This window comes from Poromitra crassiceps, assembly GCF_964638095.1.
Source record: "Poromitra crassiceps genome assembly, chromosome: 15".
NCBI lineage: Eukaryota > Metazoa > Chordata > Actinopteri > Beryciformes > Melamphaidae > Poromitra > Poromitra crassiceps.
The window spans coordinates 22,645,672-22,672,680 of NC_139634.1; positions in this window are offsets into that span (position 1 = coordinate 22,645,672).

Sequence of the window (27,009 nt, forward strand, 5' to 3'; positions counted from 1 at the left end):
GAGCCGCTACTGACACAACCAGAAGTAATGTTTTGTGGGAGTTCCCACTCCCCCCCCCCATTTACAATTATTGATAAAGGTGTCATTTTCTTCATTCGAGGTGGGATTTTTATTATGGGCCATAATTCCAGTAACCAATGGAGTGTGAACACCCCCATGTGAAGTCAGCAACTGTGAGGTGGAGAGTGGAGACAGGAGGAGAAGAAGAAATAAAGGCAGGAGCGGGATTTGGCACCTGGCTTTGATCGCCTCAAATGATCTACAGTGTAGATCATTTGAGGCGAAAGAGACTAGAGCGACTGTGTAGGTTCTACACAGTCGCTCTAGTCTCTTTCACCGTCTCTCTCTCTTTCTCTCTCTCTGTCCATCATTCCCATAAATCTCTTCATATTTTAAGTGCCGGCCCCTAACAGACTGCTGTGTCTGTTGTTGCCAGTGTGATCGCACCAATTAGGGCACTAGTATGGTTACCACATGGATGCATCACATAGCGCTCTATCACGCTCTCTCTGTCCTCCCATTCAACTTCTCTCTCTCTGTCCTTCAGGAAAGACATGAATAATGGAAGAAGTGGAAGAGTAGAAGTATTTCCTTCCCTGATAAACTGACGCTGGTGTTGCTTGAAAACAAACTGGATTAATGGTGATTTATGAAGGCAGTGTTATACTGAAAGCGTATCAGAGTCACAGTGTGCGTGTTAGCCTATAGCAGTGATTCCCAACCTGTGGGCCGCGGCCCCCTGGTGGGCCGCGAAGGTATTGCAAGTGGGCCACCAAATCATTTCCAAAAAAGTATGATTTTTGAAAAAAAAAAATCAAAAAAAAAATTTTTTCAATTTTTTTTTTGAATGATTTTGAAAAATCATACTTGAAAAAGTATGATTTTTGTTTCTTTGATGTTATTGCTTTTGCTTGAATTGAAGTTTCATCTTTACATCATCTTTATATTGGGTTTGTGTTTATTTGTAACCCTATCGATTTAATGGGCTTTCTTCTGATATTTGGATTTTGTTTGGATCTGATATTGGATGTCAAATTGTTATGAGAATGCATTTTTCCATTGTTGAAGGATACCGTTATTTATTAATCATTTGTTAATTAGCCTGTTACAGACAGCCCCTTGCTTGTCATTTCTGACATCTGTGTGGTGCTGATGGACAGCTCCTTGAATGATTGGTGTGTGTGTGTGTGTGTGTGTGTGTGTGTGTGTGTGTGTGTGTGTGTGTGTGTGTCTGTGTGTGTGTGTGTATGTGTGTGTGTGTGTGGACAGCTCCTTGAAAACTGTAATACTGAAGGTGTTGCAACATGTTACAGGTGCTGTGTTAGTGACTGTGGAGCTTCCAACATGTTTCTCCTGTATTCAGTTCAGTCCTTTATGTTCAATTTTCAATAAAAAAGTGCTCTGAAAAAGCATTGTATGGCCTTTGTATTTATGGGGTCGGAGGTGGGCCGCGAACATTTTTGAGACATAAAAGTGGGCCCTGAGTTGGAAAAGGTTGGGAACTACTGGCCTATAGACAGAGACTAAGCATGGTTCCCGATAAGGATGGCACGATGCCACTTTTTCATATCCGATCCGATACCAATACCACAACCTTGAGTATCTGCCAATACCGATACCAATCCAATCGGATCTTTTTCCCTCAGTTATACAACTGTTACAAAACAGCACAAAACAAGCACAAATGCTAAATTACCGCTTTGCGACGATAGGGCCCATGTTCTGTTTCTTTGTGATAGCTCGTATGGAAAGGTATGGTCGATATAATGGCCTGCTCGAGCAAGACTAAGCATCGAGAATCATGCTTAGTCTCTGTCGAGGCTGTGTGTGAGTGTGTGTGTGTGTGTGTGTGTGTGTGTGTACGTACGTTTGTGCGTGTGTGTGTATGTCTGACCTTTTTGCTCTAATATTACCTATCACTCCTTTTCTCCGCTCTCTGGAAAAACTGATAAAAGTTGTGGGGTTTGTCTGTGTGTAATCTTGTGTTATGTGTATGTGTAATATGTGTGTGTGTGTGTGTGTGTGTGTGTGTGTGTGTGTGTGTGTGTGTGTGTGTGTGTGTGTGTGTGTGTGTGTGTCCAGTTTTTGCTCCATTACCACCCATCACTGCTTTTATCAGGTTTTTATTGTCTGGTACCACTGATAAAAGCCCCTGTGTGTGTGTGTGTGTGTGTATGTGTGTGTGTGTGTGTGTGTGTGTGTGTGTGTGTGTGTGTGTGTGTGTGTGTGTGTGTGTTTGTGTGTGCTCGTTTTACTCCCTCTGGCCAGGACCTCCCTCACTCTCAAACTTGTGTAGCTACACCTTGTAACAATGCATTATGTAATAACATGAGAACACTCTGTATCTAATTTTCACTTCATTATGTAATAACACCCACATTTTGTAATACTGTAGTCCGCATTTTGCATTAACTTATTACATACTGCAGTGGTTATTATGTGGGAGTTGCCACTTTTTCTCATGGTTACCGCACTATGTAATAATTTATTACAAAATGCTGGGAAATTATAAAAGGAACTTCAAGTTATTTAGAATGCTGGCCAGTGGTCAAGAGTGGCATGAAAAAGATCAATGCATTCAACAATGGATGTCTCCGGAAGATATGCCACAGCCTCTGGCCAGAGAAGATCTCCAAAGAGGATCTGTACAAGTACACAAACTGTTGCATTGTGGTGCTGGAAATTAAACAATGGCTGCTCCTATGGCTTGGACATGTCCTCAGAATGGACCCTGACCGCATTCCTAAAGTAGCCACGACATGGACTCCACCTGGAGAGAGGAAACAAGGGTGGTCCAAAACAACCTGGTGGAGAACTGTAACCTAGGAAGTGAAAATGGCTACCCTAACTTGCAGCAAGGCACAACAGGCTGCACATGATAGGACCAGATGGAAGCAGTCTCATGTTCCACAGGGAACAAATAGGATTAAGTCAGTATCAGCTGTACCACTTTGTCATCAAATGCTTTGGAAGTGAACATATTAAACGATAAGTTTGTATATGGGATACTGTTGTTTGGGATGCTTTAACTGTATTCAAGGAAATGTAAGACTTTAATACCGAGTACAAGATGAAAATCAGTTTATGAGCTTATGCACTTATTTTGATGGTGTACTCATTGTGCTAGCCAGGACTGTGGGCCAGCTGGGTCCCTAGCTCTCAGAGTCATAATGCAAAATAACTTTAGTGCCTGCCATGCTTGGAGATGGACATCACCAATCAACACACAGTGTGTGTGTGTGTGTGTGTGTGTGTGTGTGTGTGTGTGCGTGTGCGTGTGCATGTGTGTCTCCCTCTAGCCAGTTTCACACACAGATCGCGCAATATTGCCATTCAGAAGGCCCGCAACGGCGGCAGCCTTGCCACAGAAATTGTTTTCACACAGCCAAGCAGCTCCACCAAATTTCCGCCCCGGGGTGTGCTTTCAGGTTACATCCAGCCCTCCCAGATTGAAATGAAGCAAAGGGGAGGCATTTCCACACAGCTCCTCCTATAGTAGCCTAAATTAATATTTTCATAGGTTATAGTGTAGCCTAGGCTAATGTATGATGAACAAATTCATTCAACAACCAAACATCGCCGATGTACGCCAGCAGCTCTCAATGTGCAGCTGGTCGTTAAGAACATCAAAGGATAAAAGAGAGTCTGATCAGAGCTCACCTTAATATGCCCACAATGCAGAAAGTGTTCTCCACATGCAGCATGGTAACAAGGCTTTCATTATTCATCTGATCACAGATGCACCATCATGTATTAGGTACAAGGCTAATTCTTATCTTTTGGTTCCAGTTTTTTGTAAAGCAAATTATTCACATGAAGTAGCCTAATTAGCGTCCGTTCTGAAAGACGACGCCCGCATATCAAACAGCTGCAGTCTGCATAACGTTCGTCTGGGGAATAGTATTCACCTTATGTTCATACGCGGGGGTGGGCCAAATTCTTCCGCGTCGTGTTAACACTTCCGGCGGGCACGGCACGAAATACAAAAGAACGTCAAAGGAAGAAAGTTGTTTTTGTAGCGGACAGTGCAGGGGGTAAAACAAAGAACGTAGCCTACTACTTTGAGCTCGGTACACAGCAAGCAAGCGGAGTATCCACTGTTAGCCAGGTCAGATAACGTTATCGTCGACAATGACGGGCACTTTTTTGTAAAACATACCTGGACTCCAACAAAGAAAGCTTCAGATGGTTTTCTCTCCTCCGAGCGCAGCGCAAGCCATTTACGCCTATAAGACCTGCAGATGTTAACATAATTCCCTGGAATGCGAGAATTAACAAGCCAGTTACATAGCATTGCATTCTTAGACATTGCCGTTTGCTTTTATTTGGTATGTTACATACAATTGGCTAAATTATTAGTTAATTCAGAGTTAGATGATATTGGAGCAGCCGGCCTTTTTCTTTTTTTTTGCCGGAAGTCGTGACACGACCACACAACCGGGTCAAATGGGCGTGGCTAGATAAGGTGAATAGGCTATAAATGCACACAACTACTAACATTAGTGTTTTTGTAAGGGAACGCACAACAGGCTAGCTAGACAGATTGCAGTTCTGGAGCTGGTTTCCAGAGGGAATATCCTCAAGACCAACTCGCCACAGACAGCTATGCACGCCTAAGATACGTCCTCTGAAGCTTATTATTATATCCGTTAATTTTACCTACTAATAATGTCAACATCGTTTGAGCATAAAGCCTAACCTAGTAGTAGTAGTGGAAACGGAACAGAAAACGGAACAGAAATATAAATTGAAGTTCCTTTTATAGATTTTTTTTACTTAACATGAGTAAATACGCTGTGTTCCGCTGTCTGCATGTAGTCTGGCATCACTGTAACACAGCACAGTTGAGAAGTGTTGACACATTCAAGCCTCTCCCTGTTTTTAATTGTTGTCTGTGAGCTTGTGTAAAGCCTGTGGAGGTACAGGATCTACTCGGCTTACAGACACCTGCTCGTTCTCATTATAGAAATGATCAGTGTTGTAACAGTCATTAATCCTGATCCGTGTCTGGGTGTATGCTGTTTTGGGTCCTGGAAGTTGATGGAATTGGGCCTGCAAAGACCTTGAAAAGTCATTGAATTTGATGTTTAAGAGGCTTACATTTAGTGTTCAAAAGGCTTGGATAGGCTGATAGAAGGATATTATGTATTTCTCTCGTTTACTCTTTTCTCCTCTCGCTCCCATTTTCTCTCTGATCTGATCTTTGTTTCTTCTCTTCTTCCTCCTCCCCCTCCTTCTTTCTCTCCTCTTCCTCCCCCTCCTTCTCTCTCCTTCCTCTTCCCCCTCCTCTCTCCTTCCTCTTCCTCTACAAGGGACTGTTGCCTGTACTAATGCTGTTTTCAGGCACACACACACAAACACGCATGAGTGTGCGCACGCTCACACACACACACACGTGCGCGCACACCCACACACACGTACGTGCACACACACACACGAATGTGCGTGTGCACACACACACTCACGTGCGCGCGCGCACACACACACACCCACATAGTGCTGCACCGTTAATCGAATCGCAATCGCGATGTCAGCACGTGCGATTACATAACCGCAAAAGTGTGCGATTATTTTATTTTTTTCATGTCTTTGAGTGTGTGTGTGTGTGTGTGTGTGTGTGTGTGTGTGTGTGTGTGAGAGCCTCCTCTAAACTAACGTTACATGCGACGCAGCAAACACACGTTTCTCTGCCATCACACAGGCATCAATACTAGCGGGAGACTTCTCCCATGCACTCCCGCAAATAAGTAATGTTATGTGCAGCAAGGTTACATATTATCTACCGAGAGGGCGAGAGAGAACATCCATGATCGCTAACAGCAAGCTATGCTAATAACTAGCTAGCCGTTCGTTCAGAAACGCATGTAAACAGCCATGTGATCAGTGAGAACGTCAGTAAAATAAGGAGAGAGCTGCAGGTGCTTATGCAGAACTAGTGCGCGATTAAGTACACAGTGGGGATGACCCGCTGTGATGAAGAATATAACGAGATTAACAAGGTTGATAGCAAAACACTGTCGCAGCTGCCAGCACTGGCAGCATCACCTCCAGGCTAGCTAACTAGCCTGTCACATGACGCCTTCATGGTCCCTCGTTAAAAGTCTGCAGATGCACGTTCTCACCTCTCTCTCTCAAGAAGCGTCATGTGAGTGTGGCGTTTAAGGCCATCTGTCGCTACAAAATAAATAAACGGGGTGTATCATTCATTAGTATTGCTGGACAGACATGTAACTAACTTTGCAACTTTGCTGAGCCATCTTCTATGTGCTGTAACACAGTGCAGTTTCTATTTGACTGGTGTTTCTTTTTTACATGTTTGGGACAGGCAAATGTCTCAAAATGTTTTATTTTTTCGTAAAGATAATTTAATTTCAAATTGTTTTATTTTTTTAGTTTTAATATATTTTAAATTGTAACATATTTCATGTATTTTAGTCTGTGATATGTGAAACCGTGGTATTTTTGTCCAAGGTTATCATACCGTCAAAAACTCATGCCGGCACATCCCTAGATACCTCTTGTTTATTATATCGCAATCACAATCGCAATCGCAATATTGTCCACCCTAATCGCTAATCGCACCTTTTCCCCAAATCGTGCAGCACTACACCCACACCCACACACGCTTTCAGGTTCTATGTGATGGGTGTCATATATGTCGTGAAAGGGCATAAAAAAAGAAGAAAGCGAAAGTGTGTGTGTGTGTGTGTGTGTGTGTGTGTCTGTGTGTGCATACAAAGTACAAAAGAGAGTAGAGCGCGCACATCCAGTCAAAATTGCAGGTGCAGGACAAGGGGTCTGAAGAAGGTCGTGTGAGACCGAAACATCAAGAAATAAATCTATCCGTCTGGGAGACATCTTGTTCAGCAGTGTGCGGACTCTACTCTTTTTCTACATTTTGTGTGTGCATGCCACGTGCGGGGGGCATAGGGGGTTTGAGCACCTGTCGTTCTGCCCCTTGGTGTCCAGTGTCCTGCGCGGCCGACATCTTTCAGAGGCTGTAGCTGGCTCAGTTTTAAAGGTAGAGTGAAGATACTGGTATCATATGAAACTAGAAGACCTAATGCCAGGATCAGACTACACGATATTTTTTGTCGTTCACGATGTCACCATGTCAGACGAGGCCATCATACTGCCGTAAATTCGTGACATGTCTTGGTCGGGAGACTGGCCACACTACAAGTGTATTCTCACTTAACACTGACAGAGCATCGTATGCCACCGTCATCACGTCGTCTGCTGTCGTCAGCGAGTTCACAGGTCGTCGGGGAGGCGGACCTTTGAACGAAATCTCCCAGCATTCATTGAGGCCAATACATTGACAAGAAATAGCAACCAAATCAGCCTAAATAGGCTAAAGTGGTAGATAGAAATAATGTTTATGTTAGCCCAACATGCAATTGTAGAACATTTCAATATTGGGCAAAATAAAACATTGAAATCCAAACACAACCCTATGTGAAACATGTATGTAATCCAGGTGCTATATATATCCCTTGCAGAATTAACGTTATTTGGATGAGTGACAGGCTCTACTGTGATGCACTGTGATGTCCGCTCCACCTCCAACTTACTTCATGTGCACGCCCACTATTTTCTTGCCAGCTGCTGCGAGACGAGAAGGAAGAGAAACGAACATGCAGCCGACTCTGCTGAGCTCATGTTATTTGTAGTGAGCAATGCCCATTGCCCAGGCGTTTAAACGCAAATTAAAACACCCTGGCCTTTTTATCTCTTTTATTCTTTTGAGCGGAGCGGAGCGGTGAGTGCGAGCGGGTGAAATCTGTATCGAGCAGGGAGCGGTCTCCCCAGGACCTGATACCTGTCTTCCGGGGTGTCACACTAGGCGAAACCATGTCCAAAAGACTGACATGCCAGTCTTTTCGTCAGGGCGTCGTGAGGCGTCCTAGACGTCCCGACTGGTCCCGACGCTGGTCTTTGATTATGTCACACTACAAGAGGTGAAGACGGCCGATCGTCGTCCCCGACGGTCATATTCGGGCCCGACGCTGAAAATCTGTCGCGCACGACCAAATCGGTCTAATATCGGGCTGAATTCGTGTAGTCTGAACCAGGCATAAGGCATCCTTTGGTACAACCCAGAATTTTGGTGAAGGAAGAACTGGCCATTTTCAAAGGGGTCCCTTGACCTCTCACCTTAAGATATCTGAATGAGAATGGTGGGACGGAGATATTGAGAGAAAGAGGGAAGGAAGAGGGAAAGTAAAAATAGGATACAGAGGGGGAAAGACAGAGGATAGGCGAAACACCAGATAGACAGAAAGGTAAGGGTCTGTGGAAGTGAAGGAGGGAAGAAGGCATAGGGCAACTCAGTTGCCAGAATAGACATTTTTCACAGCAGCCATTTTGTGTCTAAAAGGCAGGGTGAACAGGTGCAACCAAAATATTAATGGTTTTCCAACTTCCAATCCATTTAGGTGTTCCAGTGCTGGGGCCCTCATTAATGTTTTGGTTGCCCCTGTGTTGGCTGCTGTGAAAAGGGACCCTAATATTGATAGTTTACATTTCTGCAAACCACGGATGTGTGACATTCAACGTTTGGGAACCCAAAATATGTTGCATATCAACATGTCAAATGAACTGACATTTATTTTAAATGAAAACGTCGCTGAGTCGCTGAGTAGTAATCTATGAGACCCAACTAGTCCAGTCTATTGTCATCAAACATTAAACTAGATGTTCCTCTTAGTGTTACTATGTTAATTCTGTGGGGTCTCATAGATTACTACTTTAATGTATATTGTAAATATTAAAAAACTTGCGCTTTTATTTTGAAGGCAAAATCATTCAACCTGAAGTGAAGTGGTAAAGAATTGTTGCTAAATTCACAGAGGCATTCTTGCGGTTTCCCCATCACACACGGAAGAACAACCAAAACAACGAATGACAGCGTTTTCATGTGAGACGTGAGGAGTGATGACTGACAGCTGGTCTGCAGGAGGAATGACAACGTTTTTGTGTGAGACGTGAGGAGTGATGACTGACAGCTAGTCTGCAGGAGGAATGACAACGTTTTTGTGTGAGACGTGAGGAGTGATGACTGACAGCTAGTTTGAGTGATAAGTGAGGCAGGAGGAATGACAATGTTTTGGTGTGAGATGTGAGGAGTGATGACTGAGGAATGAGGACTGATGATTGTGCGATGACCGACGTGTGAGGAGTGAAACAGTAATGCAGGAAGAATGACAGGGTTTTCGTGTGAGGACTGAAGGTGTTTCAGAGCACACTCGATATAGTTTACTAGGAGACATGACAACTGACAACGCTTAAACTGAGGAACGATAGCCTATACTCTGATGGAGGAGGATGTGCCCTAAAATGGTTGCCGTACCGCTGCCTGCTGTTGTAACAATGTTCGCTGGGCTCAAAATGCCACTCAATGACAAATTCGATTGAACTGTTAACCAGTTTGAGTCACGCTCTTTCCATTAAGCCCACCAGCTTTAAAATCTGTTGGCCGGTTGTTGATATTAAAGCAATATTGCAGCTTGCAGCTAAACTAACGTGAAAGAAGAATACTGTTTCCGAAGTAACTTCCGCTGCAGCGCAGACAAAGAGTATTGAAGGCAAGAGATCAAGCTCTTCTGCTTTTTTAACAACAGCCCAGCCGCCATGATGTTGCAGTGGAACAACTATTACCCTACAAGCTATTATTAAGTTATTTGGCGCAAATCAGTGACTCACGGTTGAAATGTAGGCTTTGAACATGCTGGGGATTGAACACGGCGCTCCAGTGTGAAAGGCAACTGTTTTTACTGCCACCACGCTATTTCAATAGCTGTATGACGTGTATACTTTGATCTATCTAGAAATGTTGATATACAACATATTTTGGTTCACAAATGTTGACTTTTTGCAGAAACATAAACAGGCGACCAGGCTGGATAGAGAGAGAAAGATACAAAAGTACAGAAAGGGAGAGGGAGAGAGGGAAAATAAAAAGCTGAAAGAGAAAGCGATAAGAGGCGAGAGATGGTAATTATGAGAGATGAGGGATGATGAAAAGGCCAGCTTGGGACAATCTAATTGGAAAATCCTGCCTTTTTATTTCACACTATTCATCATCATGAATTTAAAGAAATCACATCTACATGAAATTCCCGCCCAAAAAGATGAATGAGTCATCCAGAAGCTCTGCCACCAAATTCACAATGGACGCCTGAGACAAATTGATTTAACTTAGCTGGAAAACACGATTTTTATCATTATGTCCATGCAGGTGCAATAGAATACTCAAGTCAAAGTCAAAGTATCATTATTGTCCCTTACAGGGAAATTGGTTTGGAGCCAGGATATATAAAAACACACAAATCATACAAAAACACACACAACACCAACATACTGATACACAACAAAAACAACAAGAACAACAACAACAGGACATAGTGGGCAGTGATTGAAAAGAGTACATTCAGCATAGGGCTGCACGATATTGGAAAAAACTGACATTGCAATATTTTTTTATTCTGCGATATATATTGCGATATGAAAAAATACAGGAATTTTCACCAAAAGTCTTGAATAGGTCTATCAAGCCTTGCTCATTTAAGAAGGTGGCCTAGTGGGTAACGTGCACGGTTGACGTAGTAGGAAGTTAGTGTGTTTTTAGCCACAGACAGGGTGAGTTGCAGGATCCTAAGTGAGTAAAGGTACTATAGTTAGTAGGAAAAGAGCTTAGAACGTCACCGAGAGGGCATGCATTACTGTATGTTATGAGTTAATTTACCTTACTTGATATTGCACGCTCTGCGATGTGACTATTGCGCATGTGCACATTGCGATGACGATGCTGAAACGATATATTGTGCAGCCCTAATTCAGCATCAAGGTCAAAGTGGAGAAGTCAGTAAGCAGTGTGATTTTTGCAGACTTAAGAATTGAATGGCAGCAGGGAGGGGACCTTATATTGCTTATTCATCATAACGGGTCCCCTCAACAGACGACCTGAGGGTAACAGTTCAAACTGTCCAAAGAGGGGGGTGTTGGCACTTTTTTAAAGTTATCCTTGTATCCTCATATCCGTATATTGGACTGCACTTGCAATGATCTGGTTTTGTCTTTTAGACATTTTCTTTTTATCTCTGAATATTGATATGACCGCTACACTGCATACTTACACTAAGACAAATTCCTCCTATGTAATGTTGCATATTGTTGCAATAAAAGTGATTCTGATTGATTGTCCCTGTGGAGAAATTCATCCTCTGACCCAGTTCCAGGAAGGTAGGAACATTCCTAGAACTAGGAGCACTGGGCAGCCGCAGTACAGAGCCTGGGCACCAACTCCAGTTGGATTGCCAGTGCCTTGCTCGGGGGCACTGACAGGAGTATTGAGCCTAACATACATGTCTTTGACAGGAGTATTAATTAGAACATGCAAACTCCACACAGAAAGGACCTGGGATGGACCGGGGTTTGAACCAGAGACCTGTGAGGCAATAGTGCTAACCAATGAGCCACCGTGCCGAAGGGAAATAACCCTCAATAATTTCTGAACACCTGCCTCTTACGAAGGTCTGTAAGCTGGGTTTGACTCCTCTCAGAAATCTTACTAGCCACTTTGATGAGGCTACTGAGCCTGTTTTTCCTCCAAAAAGTAAAATTACCATAGGCAGCAATGCAGCAGATCATTAAGTGGTTCAATAAAACTTCTATCAAATAAAGTCATCATCTCAGAGGAGACCGTAAAATAACACATTTTCCACAGGAAAAAAGACAGGCTTTTTGATGTGGAAGCAACATGAGATGTCAAGAACACCACCAAAGTGTGTGTGCGTGTGAGTGTGAGTGTGTGTGTGTGTGTGTGTGTGTGTGAGTGTGAGTGTGAGTGTGTGTGTGTGTGTGTGTGTGTGTGTGTGTGTGTGTGTGTGTGTGTGTGTACGAACAGGGATTTGACATAATGGCCCCAGAGACACACACCTTCCACCATCACTGTTCCATCCAATCAATAAAGCCATAGGTTGCCAGAAACTATTGTAGTAGGGAGACAATAAATCCACACTCTACACTCACACACTTGTGGAAAAAGACACACATCACTATGCGCACGCACACACACACACACACACACACACACACACACACACACACACACTGAGTGCAGTGCTGAAAGCAACAAAATGGCCTTGGTGGCTTTTCAATAAATGACTGCTGGGAAGGCAGAAAACAGGAGTGAGGAGGAGAAGAGAGGTATAGAAGGCAGAGAACAGGAGTGAGGAGGAGAAGTGAGGTATAGAAGGCAGAGAACAGGAGTGAGGAGGAGAAGAAAGGTATAGGATGCAGAGAACAGGAGTGAGGAGGAGAAGAAAGGTATAGAAGGCAGAGAACAGGAGTGAGGAGGAGAAGTGAGGTATAGAAGGCAGAAAACAGGAGTGAGGAGGAGAAGAGAGGTATAGAAGGCAGAAAACAGGAGTGAGGAGGAGAAGAAAGGTATAGAAGGCAGAGAACAGGAGTGAGGAGGAGAAGAGAGGTATAGAAGGCAGAGAACAGGAGTGAGGAGGAGAAGAGAGGTATAGAAGGCAGAGAACAGGAGTGAGGAGGAGAAGAAAGGTATAGAAGGCAGAGAACAGGAGTGAGGAGGAGAAGAGAGGTATAGAAGGCAGAGAACAGGAGTGAGGAGGAGAAGAGAGGTATAGAAGGCAGAGAACAGGAGTGAGGAGGAGAAGAGAGGTATAGAAGGCAGAGAACAGGAGTGAGGAGGAGAAGAGAGGTATAGAAGGCAGAGAACAGGAGTGAGGAGAAGAGAGGTATAGAAGGCAGAGGAGAAGAGAGGTATAGAAGGCAGAGAACAGGAGTGAGGAGGAGAAGAGAGGTATAGAAGGCAGAGGAGAAGAGAGGTATAGAAGGCAGAGAATAGGAGTGAGGAGGAGAAGAGAGGTATAGAAGGCAGAGAACAGGAGTGAGGAGGAGAAGAGAGGTATAGAAGGCAGAGAACAGGAGTGAGGAGAAGAGAGGTATAGAAGGCAGAGGAGAAGAGAGGTATAGAAGGCAGAGAATATGAGTGAGGAGGAGAAGAGAGGTATAGAAGGCAGAGAACAGCTGCGCCGACCGAACAGAGGAGGCACTAGTGCAGCAACCAAGACACACAACCTTAACCCAGCTTCCCACCCGTGGCCAATTGTCCCAGTATGGACGTCCGATCAAGCTGGATGTAACACGGGGGCTTGAACCTGTGAGCTTCATGTTGGTAGGCAGGGAATCTACCACTGCACTACCTGTACACATTTTCTGTCAATAGCTTTGCAGAAGTGCAGCATCGCCTCCCCCAGTCACGCAAACTTTTGAAGCTGGTGCAGAAAGTGACGCCCCTGGTGGGCCTTGGTAATTATGTAGCTGGTGTTGACTTCCCATTCACTGTGTGGCATATGGTGGTGCCAAGAAAATGGCATCACCGATATATGAGATAGTCTGGGTGTGCTCAGAGGCCTCCCTCAGTGTACCTTTTTGTCTCCCTCTCCCTCTCTTTTCCTTTGTTTTTTTCTTATTCTTTTTATAACAGATTATCAGGCATCTAGTGTGGTGGGCCTCCTCTGGACCACTGGAACCCCCTCAAGGAGCCTGGAACACCTTCAAGGACCTGTGTACTCCCTTCAGGTGGTTTTGGCTCAGGAGGTAGAGTGTGTCATCCATTCATCTGAAGGTCAGTAGTTCGATCCCCCCGGCTACTCCAGTCCGCATGTCAAAGTGTCCTTCAGCAAGATACTGAACGACAGTGACAGTGATGTTTCCTCGTGCATCACCGTGTTAGGCTGCAGCAACAGTGATGTTTCCTCGTGCATCACCATGTTAGGCTGCAGCAACAGTGATGTTTCCTCGTGCATCACCATGTTAGGCTGCAGCAACAGTGATGTTTCCTCGTGCATCACCATGTTAGGCTGCAGCAACAGTGATGTTTCCTCGTGCATCACCGTGTTAGGCTGCAGCAACAGTGATGGTTTCCTCGTGCATCACCATGTTAGGCTGCAGCAACAGTGATGTTTCCTCGTGCATCACCATGTTAGGCTGCAGCAACAGTGATGTTTCCTCGTGCATCACCATGTTAGGCTGCAGCAACAGTGATGTTTCCTCGTGCATCACCATGTTAGGCTGCAGCAACAGTGATGTTTCCTCATGCATCACCATGTTAGGCTGCAGCAACAGTGATGTTTCCTCGTGCATCACCGTGTTAGGCTGCAGCAACAGTGATGGTTTCCTCGTGCATCACCATGTTAGGCTGCAGCAACAGTGATGTTTCCTCGTGCATCACCATGTTAGGCTGCAGCAACAGTGATGTTTCCTCGTGCATCACCATGTTAGGCTGCAGTAACAGTGATGTTTCCTCGTGCATCACCATGTTAGGCTGCAGCAACAGTGATGTTTCCTCATGCATCACCATGTTAGGCTGCAGCAACAGTGATGTTTCCTCGTGCATCACCGTGTTAGGCTGCAGCAACAGTGATGGTTTCCTCGTGCATCACCATGTTAGGCTGCAGCAACAGTGATGTTTCCTCGTGCATCACCATGTTAGGCTGCAGCAACAGTGATGTTTCCTCGTGCATCACCATGTTAGGCTGCAGTAACAGTGATGTTTCCTCGTGCATCACCATGTTAGGCTGCAGCAACAGTGATGGTTTCCTCGTGCATCACCGTGTTAGGCTGCAGCAACAGTGATGGTTTCCTCGTGCATCACCATGTTAGGCTGCAGCAACAGTGATGGTTTCCTCATGCATCACCATGTTAGGCTGCAGCAACAGTGATGTTTCCTCGTGCATCACCATGTTAGGCTGCAGCAACAGTGATGTTTCCTCGTGCATCACCATGTTAGGCTGCAGCAACAGTGATGGTTTCCTCATGCATCGCCGTGTTTGGCTCCAGCAACAGTGATTGATGTTGGGGAAGTGGAGCGTACAGTGTAGCTCAGTGTTTCCTGTAACGCTTTGGAGCAAGTGAGGTTTGGGACTTTGGAGGCTTTGCGTCACTACCTGCTCCCTGTTCCGGATCCACTTTTAGGAGTTTAATGCAGATGCAGCTGCTGGAAAGTATCATTATTTGCATATGGTTTGGGGAGAAAGTGGGCCTTCACTTTAATGGGCTGTTTTACATTTTCTCATACTGTGGCGTTCGCCAATGCCTGATGATGGTATTGCTGGAGATGGTGGCATAATATGATAATTATGACTTTCAAATGAGCTCTGTTGGTTGAGCATGATGTATACGCAGTGTTTTGCTGTGACTGCCTTTGTAATGCAGAATGTTGCCAAGTAAAATTGTTGCAGTTTTTTTATTTTTCAGTTTGTCCGTTTGTCCTTTTTCTACTTCCAAGTTTTTATAGGCTGGACTTTTTTTCTGTTAAAGCTGGCCCACCCAAAATACTGTACAATTTCTGCCGACACCACTGCTTTCAATATTAACACCGGCAGCCAGGAAAAACAGAAACAGGGAGAAATCCACATTTTTTAAATCAGTTTGAGTGTTTCGTCCTCTATTTAGATTTGAAAATGTGTTTGTAGTTGTTTGAAATCTAATTTAGAGAGGCTTCTTTTTAATCCTGAAATGTTTTTATTCTCACAGTGAGTGTGACCCCTTTGGTGGCAATAAGTAACAGTTAACTCCGAGAACACATTGTAACAGGAGCTTGTGCCTTATTGTGCATATAATTGGGCACATTGGGACCTTATAATCATGTCCCTTCTTAAGGGAGGGGAGAACATTACAAATCATAAATTATGCAAGAAGAAATTAAAATAAATAGAATATGCTACTATAAATATAATACAATTTACATGCATATATTTTCTCCTTAACCTTAGCCTCATGTAGTTTTCTTTGTGGAAATCCTCACAAACTGAATCTCCAGTGTGGCCATGTCTATGAATGCTCTTTGGGATCCCATCTTGACAATATTGAGCTCAAAGAAAGATGCAAGGGAACTTTGATGCAAACGTAGTGTTCTTAACCTTTTGATTTAGCAAAGAACACTCAAACTTGAAACGGAATATGTCAAAACAGTCTGCCTCCCACCTCCCAACCTCCCCTTTAAACAACAGTCTTGATCTTCATGAACAGAGTGAAGGCAGCTGATCAGGGCTGGCTCTAGGGTTTTGGTGGGCCTAAATAAGATTTTGTTTTGGCCTCAAAACAAAAGGATCCGGTGGTTCACACTGGCTGTGGTGCGGAGCTCCGCTCGCAGCTCATGATCTGGAGCGCCAGTTTCACCGTCTGGTCTATTTTCTCTGTGTGCCACTGTATTCTGAAAACACCATAGAAAACAGTATAGATGAGATCCGAGCTCGCAGATGCTCTTCGCGTTAGCAATTGAACCACTTGCGATCAGTTTACGTAATCTACGTGATTATAGCGGGATTGTTAGAGGAGGGAATGAGCAGAAGGTCTCGCTATATGCGGATGATTTATTATTATACATTTCCAGCCCTTCTAAGTCAATTCCTGCAATAACTACAGTTTTGAGTTCATTTGGACGTATATCCGGATATAAGCTAAATATGAGTAAGAGTATTCTGTTTCCAATTAAAGTGTTAATCAGTGAACAACCCCTGGAGTCCTACCCTTTCAAAGTTTCAAGGGAATTCAAATATTTAGGAATCAATGTCACCAAATCATTTTCAGACCTGTACAAGGAGAACTTTGGGACTCTGTTTGAGAAAACAACACAAAATTTACAGAATTGGGCACAAGTGCCAATATCATTAGCCGGCCGAATTAATATAATCAAAATGACCATACTTCCAAGATTTTTATTTTTGTTTCAATGCATCCCGTTATACATTAAGAAAAGTTTTTTTAACACTTTCAGTGCCACGGCCCTTGGGCAAAAGGTTGCTTGCTGTGCCACATAGGCCGCAATGCATTTTAAAACAGTCATATAATTTCTTTAATAATTACTATGTAAACACTGAACACGCACAAATAACGATGAGACTCTCTTCTATCACCTGCAAAAAAAAGTTTATTGATCCCATTTTCCGTTCTTTAGTTATGAGCCGGAGAAGATAGCTTGATCGAACGAAAAACAGAGCTTTTTTTCTACGAGCTGAGATAATGAGCCTTTTGTGAAATTAAACATTTCAAGCACATCACTGACTCTGAAGCTAATTTTCTGATGTAGTCACACCTCAAAAATAATTTCCTTCAATAAAACAGTGAAGGCAAGGGAATTTTGTTTGGAAGAATAATATTTTTAGCTGAAACCAGCAGCGCTGGCGCCTGCATGCGCTGCTGGTTGCAGCTTCTTGCTGATCTTTTGCTGCTGGTGGGCATCGGATATTCTGGCTTGCGTTTGCCAACCCTGTCCTGCTGTCTGGGTCTGTGTTGTGTACTTGGCTCTGCGTGCCCACCTCCCCCCCTCCTCCTCCCCCCCCCCCCCCCCGTTGTGGGAGGAGTGTCTCAGCACTGAAAAAGTCAGCTAGATCCTGCTTTTTTACAGCCGCGTGTACCAGCTCCCATGCTTCGAGTTGAGAATAATAACAAATCCACGGCTGATCATGTGTTGCAGCGGACACGGAGGCTGTTGCAGCGGACATCGAGGTGCTCAATTGTGATAGCAGATTGGCTGCTGCAGGGGCACAGCTAAACGTTGCTTCAATGAAGCCGCTGCATACGGACGGATGCGATGCGATTTCCTTCCCCCCAATGACTTCTTCTGTGTGTTTCACTCCACGTTCTCTCATCTGGAGAGCGCTGTCGCCACCTAAGGGTTCTGTAAAATAGGTTAGACACATTCAATACCTCTGAATATTGTAAGAGGCGATGTAAGAGGCATAGATCGACACCCCCCCGTCAAAAAAAAAAAATCGAGTTATGACGCCATTTGGCGTCGCTGGCACTGTACGGTAAATTTCTAATGACGCCATATGGCGTCGCTGGCACTGAATGTGTTAATAGTATAGATGGAATTATTTCAGAGTTTATTTGGAATAAAAAACCTCCCAGGATCCGGAAGGCACTTCTGCAAAGACCAAAAACAACAGGTGGAATGGGTTTGCCACATTTTCAGCTTTATTACTGGGCGAGTAATATAAGGATGATGGCCTTCTGGTTACAAGAGAAACCTCCACTCTGGTTAGCCATTGAAGAGATTTCTTGTTCTCCTACCTCTCTTTCTGCTTTGCTTTTCTCAGCATTACCCTCTACATATCCTAAAACATTAGATAATCCAGTAGTCTCTCACACACTTAAGATTTGGTCTCAGATCAGAAGATTTTATGGATGGCAGACTGCCTCTCTTCAGGGTCCTCTTACGAAGAATCACTCCTTTGCACCGTCATTCAACAATACAACTTTTGAGGATTGGTTTGGAAAAGGAATTTTTACTTTTAAAGATATGTTTATTAAAAATGTATTTCCATCATTTGAACAGGTACAAAACAAATATGATTTACCACGGACACATTTTTTTAAATATTTACAGGTTCGGGACTTTGTTAAAAAAAATGATCCATCCTTTCCTAATTCTCCAGATCAGTCGTCAATGGAAGCTATTCTTTTGAGGAATCCACATTACAAAGGAGGCATATCTTATATATATAGGATTTTGTATGAGTTGACATGTACAGAAACTGTAGAACACCTGAGAGTGGCGTGGCAGGATGATTCGGGTGGGGAAATTGAGGAGTGGCAGTGGCAGATGGCTTTGGAGCAGGTTCATGCTTCCTCAGTATGTGCAAGACATGGTCTTATACAATTCAAGATAATTCATAGGTTACATTGGTCTAAACAAAAGCTTAGTAAGATATTCCCAGATATTGACCCTTCATGTGATCGTTGTGGGCTTGCTCCGGCATCATTAGCTCATATGTTCTGGATTTGCCCAAGGTTATCAAACTACTGGAATAGCATATTTCAAACATTTTCAAACATTCTGCACAGACCTATTGAGTTAGACCCTTTAACGGCAGTTCTGGGAATTATTGATCCTGAAAAAATTAGTGGTGACGAACATTATATGGTATCATTTGTCTGTATATTGGCACGGAGGCTCATCTTACTGAACTGGAAGCAGAGATCTGCACCAACCCATTTAAACCTAATGAATGATGTAATGAAGCATTTGGAACTAGAAAAAATAAAGTTCTCTCTGAGGAAGCAGGAACACAAGTTTGACAAGATTTGGCAACCTTTTGTAGATCATTTCAGGAGTATGAATATGTCGGACAGGAGTGGAGAAAGTCTCCTTTGAATACTAGTGTCAAGGAGGAACTGACAGTATTTTGTTTATATATACATATATATATATTTTTTTTTTAATGTGCATCCAAGTATGTGTTGTAGTTTTGTTTTTTGTCAGGTGTTTTGTTTTTTGTTTTTTGTTTGTTTTGTTTTTGTGGTTGTCTGTTTTAATATGTTTCTAAGCCTGTGCGTATGTATATGATTTGTACTGTTTTGTCTTATGTGTTAAAAAATAATAAACACAGTTTAAAAAAAAAAAAAAAACAGTATAGATGGTAATATCTCCATTATACCACTCCTTTATATGTAGATATATTTAAGCAATAGCTCACGACAGGCCGTGGTATATGCTTATTATACTACACCAGAGTCCTGCACAGGTCTGATTTTCAAGACCCGGCCCCGCGACGTGCAATACCGACCCCGCTCCGCGAACCCGCACATATGATCAATCAGTACCGCAACCCACCCCGCCCCGCAGACATGAGACCCGCGCCCCGACCCGGAACCGCATATATATAATAACCGTTAATCTGCAGTGCAAACATTTTGTAGTGACCCTAACGAAACTGCCACCATTTCATACGGGAGGCGAATAGCAGTCTTTCTGGCCGAGACTCGTCAGCTGATGTACGTTAATTAGCTCTTAGCAGCTGCTAGCTGACTAACCAGCTGGATAGCTCTGCTATCAGACACTACAGACAGTTACAGCAAGCAAAGTGACTTACCAGCTATTTCCAATATGTCCGGTATAATCCATACTGCCTTTATGATCGCTGTTGCAGGAACGTAAATCCACGTTGGGATGAGACCTCTCCAGTTTCACGGTATCCATCCATGACATGTTGTTGACTGTTGCTATGAAAACAGCCAGCTAGTATGGTACTATGGTTGTAGTGGAGGCTAATGTTAGCCTATTACAGTATCTGTCTGACTCGTATTGTCTCCAATCAATCACCTTGACTCCGCAGCTGAGTTTTGAATGTTTTGTGGAGTCCATATAGCGTCACACAATGCACGGTATCCGCATACTTGAAACAATGCCGGTTATGTAAACAAAGCGGAAAACGTGCGTCAGAAACTTTTCTCCTCCTCCACGACTTCCAGTCAGACCAGCTGCCAGACACACCCCCTGCCTCAGTCTGAGTGCAACAGAAAAACATACATGGCTCATACGTTGTCGTTGTTCCACCCGCCCCCCGTCCGCATTTAGTTCATTTATACCCGCGGAACCCCGACCCGGTGCAGGACTCTGTACTATACCCAAGGGTCGAAAACACCCGTTGGCTGTTATCAGTGGTGGAAATGGCCAAGATTTGCTTTGGGAACCCTATTTACGCAGAATGGGGGTCCTCGGGATGGACGCGGCGCGGCCCACCCCCCGCCCAATGTTATTTTGTATGCTTGAATGTTTTTTCTTATTGATTTGACTTATTACAGCTACATAACAATCTCTTTCAAAAGTTACTGAAATAAGATTGTCGAGATCTATTATTTCCCCTTGATTTTAACATAACATAATTAAAATGCACAAAGCCCAAGCAAACAAACACATTATACAACTAAATAAATTAACTTAAATGCCAAAGACAAATCACATTAAGAACAGAAATAAAATTAACTAGGATACCCTAAAATGCCATAAAATAAAAGCCAAACCAAGATCATTTTGTGATGAAAGAAATGATACAATGATGTACTCCATCACCCTGGATCATATCCATCATAACAGAGGTGAATAAGAATGATGGACAGATACCTGATTTTTAACAAAAGGCAAACCAAAATATCGGTCGTACCATGCAGAGGTACGTACAGTATAGTGCTAATTGCCTCACTGCTTGACATCTCTGGTCTATAAAGAGTAACAGGAAAGGACCCTCGACAATATACCAGAGAGGGAGAGAGGGAGAGAGAGAGAGAGAGAGAGAGAGAGAGAGAGAGAGAGAGAGAACACATCCGTGGTCTATAAAGAGAATCAAGGAAAATGGGGAATGACCTTAAATCAAACCAACCTGCCAGTGGTCTGTCTAATTGGCTGCCTATACATCAAAGAGTCGTGGATGAAGAACCCTGAAAAATGAATGGAAAAAAGTTCATGTATGCAGCCCGCCACCACCGCTGCCGCCGGGGGCTTCAAAGTCAGTGCTTTTCAAACTTTTCCAAAGACATCCAGTGTTTCCAAAATAATTTGCCTCATGACCCAGAAATCAATTTTGCAGGATATTGGGTGGGATCTTCTAAAGAAACATATGTCTTTAGAAAGCTATTTAAGCATGAAAGGGGACATTTTCATTTACCCTGGTTTACTTTTTATACAATGACATTTTATCCAATTCATTACCAAAAGGACAGATGATTTGTACATAGCGATGTGTATGACATCCTTTCATAATAGGCTAATCTGTTTTTATTCAAAGACCTCCTGATGTTGAAAAAAAAAGTGTTACTTCAGTTGAATTTATGAGCTTCTCTGTGCAGAATGATGCGCAGTGCATCTGCGCCAGAATAAGTTTTGAAATGGGGGACAATAAAATAAACAAAATAAAATACAACAAAACTGGATATTTCTTTAGCTCCACAGCGATTGGCGTGTCCTGTGTGTAAGCCAGCATCTTCTGCACTGCCACTTTGTGGTGATCGCTCTTCTCATGATTGTCCAGAATCTGGCATTTCTTCCAATTGTTCACTCCTATGCTGGAAAAGTTTTCCTCTCCACGTTTGGCTTTTCTTCTTTGGTGGCGCTGTATGGTCGGAGATGACACTTGAGGTGGAAGCTACCTACTAAACCTAACCATGTCACCGTCTTGCCTCTTTGACCATACAGAACGGACGGTTAAAGCATTAGTCTCTTGCTTACTTACTGACATTTATTATCAGCATAATCTGTCTGAACATTATACATAAAGTTGGCTCTAGCCTAGCCGCGCTGACTTGTGCCACAGTATTACTGTTCCCCGGAACAACATGAACTAGGAACTAACAATCCTATCGTTACAACCATAATACTCAGAGTACCTAGTCTCCAGTACTGAGAATGGACTTTACAGTGAAGTACAGACGGTTTTATCTTGACAACAAAAACATTCCAAATTGAACCCCAGCTTACTTCCTGTTGCAGTGTTTGCTATGGACATAAAGGGGGGGGACATTAACGTGGAGGACTGACCATTCAGTGAAAACCGTCTATAGGAGACACTAGGCCCTATCTTCGAAAAAGCACTAATTTAGCGTTTGCGCTCGTTTAACGCCGTGCGCAATGCAAATTGGGGGCGGACACAAGCGCATGCCTGTGATAATTGTACTGGGCATTGGCTGCCACATGCCAAAACAGGCGTTTCAGCGCTAAAATGTGGGGATAGATGGCATTACCCTATCGTCAGCAGCACGCAATCACTTTGCGCTAAGAGCTTTGAAAAGGACCTCTTATGCGCAAATACCTCCCTGCGCTGGGAGCGCACCCGTAATCTCTGTGCAGCGCTGAGCGCAGTGCAGTGCAAAGTAGAATTCCTTTTGGAGATGTCATTAGATGTCACATGCCCAGGGGGTTCCTCCGTAGATAGGGGCGGCTGTAGGGGCGGCTGTAGCGGCTGTAGCTCAGGAGGTAGAGCGGGTTGTCCACTAATCGCTTTGGATCAAAGAGGTCGGTGGTTCGATTCCCGCCTCCTCCAGTCTGCATGTCAAAGTGTCCTTGGGCAAGATACTGAACCCCAAATTGCTCCCGGTGGTGTGTAGGCACCCTGCGTGGCAGCCTGCCACCATCGGTGTATGAATGGGTGAATGTAGACTACCTACTGATTGTAAAGTGCTTTGGATAAAAGCGCTATATAAATGCAGGCCATTTAAATGCAGGCCAGATAACCCCCCACTAAAAACATGCAGAAGATCGTCATCCGACCAGTGACGACAACATCTGAAGTTGGTCCAATGATGGTCCAATGAAGGTCCCCGGGCGCTGGAAAGAAATAGCGACCACTGCTCCTGGCCTGCCCCCTGGAGGAAAGGACAAGCCTGGATGGGTCAAATGCAGAGGACATATTTCACCGGCCACCGTCAGCATGAGTGTGTGTAGTGGCCGCATGCATGTGTTGTAGTGTGTTGTGTGACAATAAAAGACGGGCTGCCGTCTGAAAATCGTGTATTATTACGCACAGCCTAGACATCAAATTATGCTGCTAAAATTGGGTATTAGCAGATAATTCAGTGAGGCAATCAACTATAACTCAGTCACTGAGAAACTTTTATCACATCGCAAAGAGGGAAATGAATTGAGAAAACTTGTTGGACAATGGACATAGGCTATTTACCTTCACAACCCGGAGGGTCGTTGGCACCACAGACGATCTGTCAATAAGCTCTCTCTGTCCTCGCACGAGTGAGTACACTCTATTATGCATGGTGAGAATTACAGCATATTGCATGCCTCGCGCAAACAGCCATTGCAAGACGGGAATCTGATTGGTTTTGATTGACGTAATGCCCAGCATTGCCTGGCCACGCCTGTGAATAATTCTGGTAGTTAAGACCGCCCAAACCCCGTTTGCGCAGGCATTTTGGGGCCCAGATGATTTTGGCACGGCTCTAATTTGCGTCTGCGACTCGTGCCGTGAACGTTTCCGCATCCCGGCCGAGAATTGCAGCCCCAACATATTTCGGGGCTGTTTTAACTTAGAAGTCAGGGAGGTCACGCCTACCAGACAATTATATCATTTTTAAACAGTTACATTTCTGTATAAATCATTACAATATGCTCCTGTGAGGTGGGGATGCTGCCGGCGCTGGGGTGCAAAACTCGGCATAACACCTGGCGGACAGCGCAAGGCGGACTGCTATCTTCCCTGCCCTAAGGCACGCGCAAACAGGTGCGCGAAGATAGGGCCCATAATGTGTCGGCGTCCATCATCAAACTTTTGAGATTAAATATATTTGCATATTCATATACTCTAGCATTTTTAATGAGGGAGGAGTAGATATAATTTTGATTTTAACAAGATAATTAAACGTTTTGTGGGAAAAACCATCAGACAAATGACTACGTAGAGTATTTTACCGGTACATACATCGTAAAACATGACTTTAGGGGTCTAACTTTATTTCAATATCTCATCATTTGGAAATCTACATGTAGAGGCTTAATAGGCTGCCTATATTGATCCAAGTCTACATAGAATGAATGTCTTTATAGCGGGTGTTGAATGCAAGCTGCTGTTTCTTAAGCCCCCCACACGATCCGTGGTAAAACAGCTCTGCGCCCGCTGTGCCGTTGTTTTCCTAGTGATCCCTCCTAAATATGCAGCAGCGCTATCCTTGGCATCGCGCACTGCTTGAATTTGCCACCGTGTGCTGCGCTGAAAGTTCTAATTGTTTAAATGTTGACCTTTCTCCGCTCTCTCGTGGTAGGAGAAGAGAAGATTGCTTATCATGGGAAGGCAGCTTTAGGTGCATGGCTTGCAAGCCTAATGGGTTAAATAAATAAAGAAAATACTGCAGCCTATATTACGCCAACCACGCAAGCAGATTAAAGGAATTATTCTAAATATCATTATTAATCTATATAGATCACCTCTTACAAAATGCTTGACAGTCATATATATGATTAAATACTGTATGTGATAATTACTTACTACATGTACACAAACTTTTTTACAGCTTTTCCCCAGAGGAGAATTTTGCTGATAAATCCCTGAATATGAGCCTTACAGATTATGATCCATGTTTCCTGCAGTAAATTGAACACTATTTGATCAATCTGCTAGTGTTGGGATTGAACTGGGGACGGTCCGGGACAGTCTCCCTAAACAACAGGCTACCCTGACCTGTCAACTGTCTGTCTTCATCATTACAGATGCATTAAAGAAAAAGTAGACTTGACTATTGTACAAATGAATGCAGCATGCAGAGCCACCGATGGAAAATAAAGTTTGAATTGGATTTTGAATGTCTGGGCCACCAAAGGTTATATTGACCAATTGTCTGGGTTTTGGGAGAGACAGAGCAACTGGGGACAACAGCCTGGCCCACATAGAATCCTGATGCATCGTCCATCAGACAAATCAAACACCCACACTGCATTCTGATGGCTATGGCAGTCATCAGTCCATCACGATGCTCCACAACAAGAAGCTTGCGAATGGGGATTTAATCAAATGTCAGATGCTACCATCATGCTGTGAATACAGAGGCCAAGGTCCAGAGGCTTGGAACGAATGGTAATGATCGGGGCTGAGCGGGGCTAAATGGTTGATGAAGGTGAATCAATAGGAATGAATGGAGATTAGTAATGGGGTGCTCCCTTCACCTGCCAGCTGTGCTCCTGTAAAAGAACAGAGTGACTTCACTTTTTAAAAAGGCATCAAGTCCGTGCCTCCTTAACCCTGGGGCTATGGTGGCCTGTAATTGACATAAACAATAAAGTTCCATTTTCACAATAGGGAGGATTAAGCAATCTTCCCTATCAACAGGGAAACGAAAGTCTTTGTAAATTGAGGAATTTGGTATCTTCAGAATCTTGTTTTCTGCAAAGGTTAGTGAAGGGGCATAGGTGGATTGAATCAAAGGTTAGTTAAGGGGCATCTAGTGGATTGAATCAAATATTGGAGTCACTACCATTGTATTGAACTGAGCACGTCATGTGTGGTCAAAGAATAACGTCTAATTGTCTACTGCGGTTGATTTTCACCTCTGGACACATGCTATGATATTAGATTCAGTATGGCAGCATGGTTTGGTACTTTCATTGTCCAGCTAAAATCTAGAATTGTAAAAATGATTAAAACAGCCATGAAAGTGATAGGTAAGAAGGAAGATCTGCCACTTCAGACCATCTTTGAGAAAAAGGTAATCAGTCTGGCACATAGAGTTCTGAAGGATCCATCACATATTTTCTTTTCTGAATATGATTTGTTACCTTCTGGCAGACCTTACAGAGCTAGTCGATCCAAGAGCAACCGCTATAAGCTCTCCTTCCTCCCAAATTCTATTGCACTACTTAACAAACAACCAGCTCTACCTCATGGTTGTAGCATCCCAAAGGATTATAGGAGGAGGTCCTCTATGTAAGGAGGTATTGTCACTCAAGCTCTTGTATTTGATTTGATTATTTTATGATTTTTATGATTTTATTCTTTTACTCTTTTATATTCTACTTCTTAAGAAGTATGGTCATGGTTTTCTCTTTTACTATTCTATCGCATGAGGTAACAACGTGCAATCTTCCTATTGGGTATGTATGTGCAGTACACTATTTGCATCCTCCCTTGGTATACATGAATGTGATGCTGATTTGTGTGTGACTTCAACTGTTTTTACTTTGTTTATTTGTATACCTTCGAAAATGTCTGTCTTCGTTCGAATAGAGTTGAACAAATTGTGCAATGGGGCTTGTGCAATTATCACGTCTTGTAGTGCATTTATCACTGTGATTTTAGTGCAATACTGCAGTGTCTCTGTGTAACTTTGTTTGTGGTCGTCTGACGTTGTAATGTTGTGATGTGGCTGTATGCACTTTTTGCCCAAGACAAATTTCTTCTAGGGGACAATACAGTTGTCATCTCATCTCATCTCATCTCATCCATGACTCATGTAACTCAGTCCAATTCAGACAATCCTGCGTAGTCTGTTAGTGGAGTTGCTAACTGACTTCAGTTACACAGCTATACAGTAATTGGTGCATTTAGTATGATTAATCTCTACTTAATCAGATTTGTATACCCAATGCACGGCTTAAAGGATAATTAATTGTATTTGTTTATTTTTTACAACCTGGACGTTATTTCCAGCTGGATTTATGTTTTACAATCAAACAGAGGCCGTAGGGGCACCTGC